General features: G+C 35.1%; 1 protein-coding gene across 1 annotated transcript in view; it reads left to right on the top strand.

The window, feature by feature from the left end:
- The window catches only part of ADAM2 (ADAM metallopeptidase domain 2), a 166,493-nt gene that overhangs the window by 125,759 nt on the left and 32,154 nt on the right, over nt 1-8,580 (top strand). The window lies entirely within an intron of this gene.

Genomic DNA, 8,580 nt, shown 5'->3' with positions numbered 1-8,580 from the left:
TATATATATATATATATATATATATATATATATATATATATATATTTCTTGAATTTTTATTGAAGTATAGTTGACATACAACATTACATTGCTTTCAGGTGTATAACAGTGATTTGGAAAGCCTATACATTAAGCTATGCTCACAACAAGGGTAGCTACCATTTATCAACATTCATGTTTCTCTCACTGTTCTTCACCCATTTGGCCATCTCCTCTCTACCCTGCCCTGGCAACCATCAGTTTGTTCTCTGTATTTATGGGTCTACTTCTGCTGTTTGTTTATTCATTTATTTTGTTTTTCAGATTCCTTAAATCAGTGAAATCATACAGTATTTGTCTTTCTCTGCCTGACTTATTTCACTTAGCATAATACACTCTAGGTCCATTCATGTCACAAATGGCAAGATCTCATTCTCTTTTATGGATGACTAAAATTTTATTCTCTCTCCCTCTCTTTCTGTATACATATAATCTCACATCTTCTTTATCTATTCATTCATCCACGGATAAACACTAGAGTTGTTTCCACATCTTGACTATTATAGATAATGCTTCAATAAACATAGGGATGCATATATCTTTTTGAATTAATGTTTTCATTTTGTTTGGGTAAATATCTAGTAGAGGAATTTCTTGATCATATGGTATTTCTATTTTTAACTTTTTGAGGAACATCCATATTGTTTTCCACAGTGACTGCATCAGTTTACATTCCTTTCAACAGTGCATGAGTGTTCCCTTTTCTCCACACTCTTGCTAACGCTTGTTATTTCTTATCTTTTTACTAGTCTTTCTGACAGGTGTGAGATGATAACTCACTGTGGTTTTGATTTGCATTTCCCTGATGATTAGTGATGTTGAGCATCTTTTCATGTGTCTCCTGGCCATCTGTACAGACTCTTAAATACAGAGAACAAACTGGGTGGTGGTTTCCAGAGGAGAGGTGGTTTGGGGGATGTGTGAAATAGATAAAGTGGATGAAAAGATACAGACTTCCAGTTATAAAATAAATGTCATGGAGATAAAAAGTACAGCATGGGGTAGGGGGTGCCTGAATGGCTCAGGCTGTTGAACGTCTGACTCTTAGTTTCAGCTCAGGTCATGATCTCATGGGTGGTGAGAATGGAGCCTCACATTGGGCTCTGTGCTCAGCAGGGAATCTGCTTGAAGATTCTCTCCCTTTGCCACTCCCCCAACTCATGCACCCACTCTCCCTCTCTCTCATTCAAATAAATAAATCTTTTTAAAGAATACCATAGAGAATATATTTAATAATACTGTAGTAACAATATATGGTGATAGATGGTTTTATACTTATTATGGTGAACACTGAATAATATTTAGAACTGTCAAAGCACTATGCTGTACACCTGAAACTAATAAAACATTGTATGTTAATTATGCTTCAATAAAGATATATATGTATTATTTTATCTGATAATCATGGAAATATTTGCCATACATATTAAAGTCTATTACAACCTATCTTTACTAATGTTTATTTTAAAAACTTAGGATGTAAAAAAGTCTCCAAAAATTGTCACCCCAAATTCTCATAAAAAACTCATCTTTAAAACTTTGTAATAAGTTTTAATTTTGTGAAATTTATTTCAAAAATATTTCTCAAATTATTGCCTAAATTGTCTTGAATTTTTAACTCCCCATTATTTCTAAACAGTCAAACATATGCTATATGAATTAGGAATTGCACAAGAAACAAGACCCACTAAGAATGGCTTAAACAGTTGATGGTTTATTCTTTCCCATCATGTTAAAAAATGAGGAGGTTGTTTATCCAGAGAAGTTAAGGGGTTCCAAGTCACCAATGATCTAGATTCAGTCTAATTTTCAGTTATAGATCCTGTACAGTAATACTCTCCTTGGTGCTTTGACGATGATTGATGGAACTCCAACTATCTCCACATTTTAAGAAGGATTTTTTGAAATAGCTAAAGGGAAAAAAGGATGCAAGCCATTTTTATTCACCACAGTTAGTGAACAAGATGAGGGATATCTGGTAGTCACTACTCTGCTACAGTATTCATGACCAAGGTGATGCTTTATCAAATAAGACATCTATGTCAGCAGACTTAAACCACACTCTACTGTTCATCATTAAAGAAGCAATGCATATAATGTTGGAAAAGTTTCTGTTTCTGTAGGGAGATACAGGTGCAGAGATTATGGGAGGCATTATCCAAATGGTAGCTGCAAAACTTTGGCTTCATATATATCATATATTTCTATTAGCAAAATATAATCAAGCCAGCTCCATGTTAGTGTTCTAATAATTTTTTTGGTATTCTGAAAATTAGAGCATCATTGTTTTTTAAATCATATATAAATGTTCATTTGGATTTTAATGAATTCATTGTCACAAGAAATTTTGTAATTCTTTCTGTTTTTAAAGAAATAGTGGAAGATACTGAGTCCTAAACATATTGTTTCAATTCTCAGACATTAGTGACTAAGTATGAAAAATAGTAAATGTTATTAACCTACTTGTACACAGTTAATTTCAAAAGGAATATAACAAGGATATGCCAAGATCTGTATTTAAAAGTCTTGATCTTGAAATTCAAATAGAAATGGTAAGCCCAAAATCTGATATGAAAATGTTCTGTCAAAAGAAATAAGCACAGAGATGCATGGATGGCTCAGTCCCATTAAGCATCTGCCTTTGGCTCAGTTCATGATCCTGGGGTCCTGAGATTGGACTCCCTGCTCAGTGGAGTGTCTTCTCCTTCTTCTTCTGTCCCTCTCCCACTCCTGCTCTCTCTCTCTCAGTCTCAAATAAATAAAATCTTTTAAAAAAGAAATAAGCACAGATACTCATTACATTATTTGAGGACAATCAGGGTAGAAAATATCAACACTTGATTCTGAGGGAGAAACTGAAGGAGTCATAAAATAATATGGTGGAAACAAATTCCTGACAATTGCCATCATTTTTACTATTAAACATCCTTACTATGGCTGGCCACAATGGGAGACAGGAATGACAGCACTGAAAATAGAAATGATGATAATTATGAGTACTCCAAAACTTTGGTTTTATTTGTTTTTCCTTGAGTAAAAATGTAAAAGATTAAGGTATGAAAAAAATTTCTACAATGTGTGCAGGGTAATTTTTATTTGCCTGTTCTTTCAGAATGGAAAACAGGAATTGGTTTCAAGTTGCTAAAACATAAACTATTTGCATGCTCACATAAAAGATTAAAGCTCTGAAGATATACACAAATCAATATATCACACTACTGATGGTAATGAAACAGATTGTTGGAAGTCACCTGGCTGGGCCTGGAAAATCACACTGACTGTGCTAAATAAAACTCCAGGCATAATCAATTTTAATGGCCAAAATTGTATAACATTTAAAATGGTGTTCTTTTAGGATGCCCTTTTCTTATTTTCAAATAGGTTTTTTATTATAAGAAGTGAATTTCAATTTTTTTTTCAAAACCTTTCTGTCTGGGTTGATTTGACTTATCTGGCATTTTATTTACATTTAACCACTTTATAGTGTGTATTAAATAAATATTCTGCTTTCCCCCCACCCTTTCAACTGTGGAAAATAATTCAATTTGTTTAGACTGTGTATTTCCCATATATTAACAAACAGTATATTATCTTTTAGGATGCCATTGGCTGCTGTGAATAGCAGTACATACTGTTCTCACAATATGAATTTAGTGATTATATCTCCTATCTTAGTTTTTAAAACAGTGAATATAGAATACATACTAATTTCTGTGGTAAAATATGCATAGCATAAAGTTTACCCCCTTAATCATTTTCAAGTGTGCAGTTCAGGAACACAAGTACATTTACATTGTTGTGCAACCACCATCACTATCCATCTCCAGAAAATTTTCATCATTATAAACTGAAACTCTGTATACGTTAAACTATAACTCTCCAATGAGACTTCCCCACAGCCCTGGTAATCACTATTCTACTTTCTGTCTCTATAAATTTGCATATTCTAGGTACATAATCCAAGTGGAATCATACAGTATTTATCCTTTTGAGTCTGATTTATTTCACCTGACATAATGTTTTCAAATTCATCCATTTTGTTGTTGTATCAAAATTTCATTCCTTTTTATGGCTGAATAATATTCCATTGCATGTTTATACCATACATAGCCTATCCTTTTATCCATAAATGGACATTTGGTTTGTCTCATCTTTTGGCTATTGTAAATAAGGTTTCTACCACTATTGGTGTACAAATCTCTCTTCAGATCATTGTTTTCCATTATTTTGATTATATACCTAGAGGTATTTCTGGATCATATGGCAATTCTGTTTAATTTTTGAGGATCTCCCATGCCACTTTCCATTACTTTTCATTTCTGCCACCAATGTACAAGGTTTACAATGGCTTCACATCCTCACCAACATTTCTTTTTTATTTATTTTTTCATTTTTTTATAATAGCAATTTTAATGGGTGTGAAGTAGTACTTCATTATCATTTTTATTCTTTAATGTTTAGTGATGTTGAGCATCTCTCTATATGCATATTGGATAATTGCATATCTTCTTAGAGAAATGTTTATTCCCAATCTTTGCTCATTTTAAAAAATTTTAATTGAGTTTGAGAGTTTTAGTACTTTTTATATTCTGAATATTAATCTTAATCAGATATATGATTTGCAAATATTTTCTCCTAATCCATGGGATGCTTTTAACAGTTGATAGAGTCCTTTGATGCACAAAAGTTTTTAATTTAGATGAAATCCAATTTATCTATTTTTTTTGCCTGTGCTTTTTGTGCCATATTCAAGATATCATTCCTAAACCCAATATCATGAAATTTTTCTCCACTATTTTTTAAGGAGTTTTATAGTTTTAGTACTTCTGTTTAGGTCTAGAATACATTTATCATTAGTTTTGTTATGGTGTATGGTAAAGGTCCATGTTTATTTATTTTACATGTGGATATCCAGTTTTTTCCAGCACCATTTATTAGACTTTTTTTCCCCTATTGAATTTCTGTGGCAACCTTATTGAAAGTCATTTGACCATATATTGAAGACTTTATCTCTGGGCTCCTTATTCTTTTCCATTGGCCTATATGGCTGTCTTTGTCAGTACTACATTTTGTTGATTACATAGCTTTTTTCTTTTTTTCAAGATTGTTTTAGCTATTTGTAGTCCTTTGATGCTATAATGATTTTTAGGATGAGTTTTCCTATTTCTGCAAAACAAACAAACAAACAAACAGAAACCCAAGGGATTTTATAAGGATTGCATTGAATCTGCAAGTCCCTTTGAGTAAGTAGTATTGAGACCCTAACCATATTAAGTCTTTCAATCTTTGAACATGGAATACTTTTCCACTTGTATCTTCTTTAATTTAACTGTATCATCAGTGTTTTGTAGTTTTCAGTGTACAAGGCTTTTATATCCTTAAGTTTATTCCTAAGTATTTTATTCTTGTTGATGTTGTTATAAATGGAACTGATAACTTCATTCCCTTTCCAGAATGCTCACCCTTAGTGTGTAGAAATGCAGCTGATTTTTTATGGTAATTTGTATGTTTATTTTTTTATTATATTATGTTAATCACCATACATTGTATCATTAGTTTTTGATGTAGTGTTCCATGATTCATCTTTGCATACAACACCCAGTGCTCCATGTAGAACGTGCCCTCTTTAATACCCATCACCAGGCTAACCCAACCTCCCAACCCCCTCCCCTCTAGAACCCTCAGTTTGTTTTTCAGAGTCCATCGTCTCTCATGGTTCGTCTCCCCCTCCGATTTCTCCCCCTTCATTCTTCCCCTCCTGCTATCTTCTTCTTCTTTTTTTAAACATATAATGAATTATTTGTTTCAGAGGTACAGAACTATGATTCAACAGTCTTGCACACTTCACAGCACCCACCATAGCACATACCCTCCCCAATGTCTATCACCCAGCAACCCCATCCCTCCCACCCCCCACCACTTCAGCAACCCTCAGTTTGTTTCCTGAGATTAAGAATTCCTCATATCAGTGAGGTCATATGATACATGTCTTTATCTGATTGACTTATTTTGCTCAGCATAATACCCTCCAGTTCCATCCACGTCATTGCAAATGGCAAAAATTCATTCTTTTAGATGCCTGCGTAATATTCCATTGTATATCTGTACCACATCTTCTTTATCCATTCATCTGTCAATGGACATCTTAGCTCTTACCGCAGTTTGGCTATTGTGGACGTTGCTCCTATAAACATCGGGGTGCATATACCCCTTCAGATCCCTACATTTGTATTTTTGGGGTAAATACCTGGTAGTGAAATGGCTGGGTCGTATGGTAGATTGATTTTCAACTTTTTGAAGAACCTCCATACTGTTTTCCAGAGTGGTTGCACCAGCTTGCATTCCCACCAACAGTGTAGGAGGGTTCCCCTTCCTCTGCATCCCCGCCAAAATCTGTCATTTCCTGACTTGTTAATTTTAGCCATTCTGACTGGAGTGAGGTGATATCTCATTGAGGATTTGATTTGGACTTCCCTGATGCCAAGCGATGTCGAGCACTTTTTTATGTGTCTGTTGGCCAATTGGATGTATTCTTTGGAAAAATGTCTGTTCATATATTCTGCCCATTTCTTGATTGCATCATTTGTCTTTGGGTGTTGAGTTTCAAAGTTCTTTATAGATTTTGGATACTAGCCCTTTATCTCATATGTCATTTGCAAATATCTTCTCCCATTCCGTAGGTTGTCTTCTGCTTTTGTAGACTGTTTCTTTTGCTGTGCAAAGGCTTTTTATCTTGATGAAGTCCCAATAGTTCATTTTTGCCCTTGCTTCTCTTGCCTTTGGTGATGTTTTTAGGAAGAAATTGCTGCGACTCAGGTTGAAGAGGCTGCTGCCTGTGTTTTCCTTTAGGATTTTGATGGACTCCTATCTCACATTGAGGTCTTTCAACCATTTTGGGTCTATTTTTATATGTGGTGTAAAGAAATAGTCCAGTTTCATTCTTCTGCATGTGGCTGTCCAATTTTCCCAACACCATTTGCTGAAGAGACCGTCTTTTTCCCATTGGACATTCTTTCCTGCTTTGTCAAAGATGAGTTGACCATAGAGTTGAGGGTCCATTTCTGGACTCTCTATTCTGTTCCATTGATCTATGTGTCTGTTTTTGTGCCAGTACCACACCGTCTTGATGATGACAGCTTTGTAATACAGCTGGAAGTCCGGAATTGTGATGCCGCCAGCTTTGCTTTCATTTTCAGCATTCCTCTGGCTATTCGGGGTCTTTTCTGGTTCCATACAAATTTTAGGATTATTTCTTCCATTGCTTTGAAAAAAGTGGATGGTATTTTGATAGGGATTGTATTGAATGTGTAGATTGCTTTAGGTAGCATTGACATCTTCACAATATTTGTTCTTCCAGTCCACTGAGCATGGAACGTTTTTCCATTTCTTTGTGTCTTCCTCAATTTCTTTCATGAGTATTTTATAGTTTTCTGAGTACAGATCCTTTGTCTCTTTGGTTAGATTTAGTCCTAGGTATCTTATGGTTTTGGGTGCAATTGTAAATGGGCTCGACTCCTTAATTTCTCTTTCTTCTTCTTTTTTCTTTTTAAGATTTTATTTATTCATGATAGACAGAGAGAGAGGTGGAGGGAGAAGCAGGCTCCCAAGGAGCAAGGAGCCCGATGCAGGACTGGATCCCAGGGTCCTGGGATCATGACCTGAGCTGAAGGCAGACGTTTAACCATCTGAGCCACCCAGTGATTGACTCCTTAATTTCTCTTTCTTCTGTCTTGTTGTTGGTTTATAGGAATGCCACTGATTTCTGGGCATTGATTTTCTATCCTGCTACTTTACTGAATTCCTGTATGAGTTCTAGCAGTTTTGGGGTGCAGTCTTTGGGGTTTTCCACATAATGTATCATATCATCTGCAAAGAGTGAGAGTTTGACTTCTTCTTTGCTGATTTGGATGCCTTTTATTCATTTTCGTTGTCTGATTGCTGTGACTAGAACTTCTAAGACTATGTTGAATAGCAGTGGTGATAGTGGACATCCCTGCCCTGTTCCTGACCTTAGGGGTAAAGCTCTCAGTTTTTCCCCATTGAGAATGATATTCTCTGTGGTTTTTTCATAGATGGCTTTTATGATATTGAGATATATACCTTCTATGCCTATACTCTGAAGAGTTTTGATCAAGGACGATGCTGTACTTTGACAAATGCTTTTTCTGCATCTTTTGAGAGGATCATATCATTCTTGTTCTTTCTTTTGTTAATGTATTGTATCACGTTGATTGCTTTGCAGATGTTGAACCAACCTTGCAGCCCAGGGATAAATCCCACCTAGTCGTGGTGAATAATCCTTTTAATGTACAGTTGGATCCTATTGGCTAGTATTTTGGTTAGAATTTTTGCAACCATGTTCATCAGAGATATTGGTCTGTAGTTCTCCTTTTTGATGGGGTCTTTGCCTGGTTTTGGGATCAAGGTAATGGTGGCCTCATAAAACGAGTTTGGAAGTTTTCTTCCACTTTTATCTTTTGGAACAGTTTCAGAAGAATAGGTATTAATTCTTCTTGAAATGTTTGGTAGAATTCCCCTGGG

Source organism: Mirounga leonina, unplaced genomic scaffold, assembly GCF_011800145.1.
Source record: "Mirounga leonina isolate KUSES-001 unplaced genomic scaffold, KU_Mleo_1.0 Mir_128, whole genome shotgun sequence".
In the NCBI taxonomy this organism is placed as follows: Eukaryota; Metazoa; Chordata; class Mammalia; order Carnivora; family Phocidae; genus Mirounga; species Mirounga leonina.
Note: the sequence above shows the minus strand (reverse complement) of the source record. Positions and strands in the feature narration are given on the sequence as shown.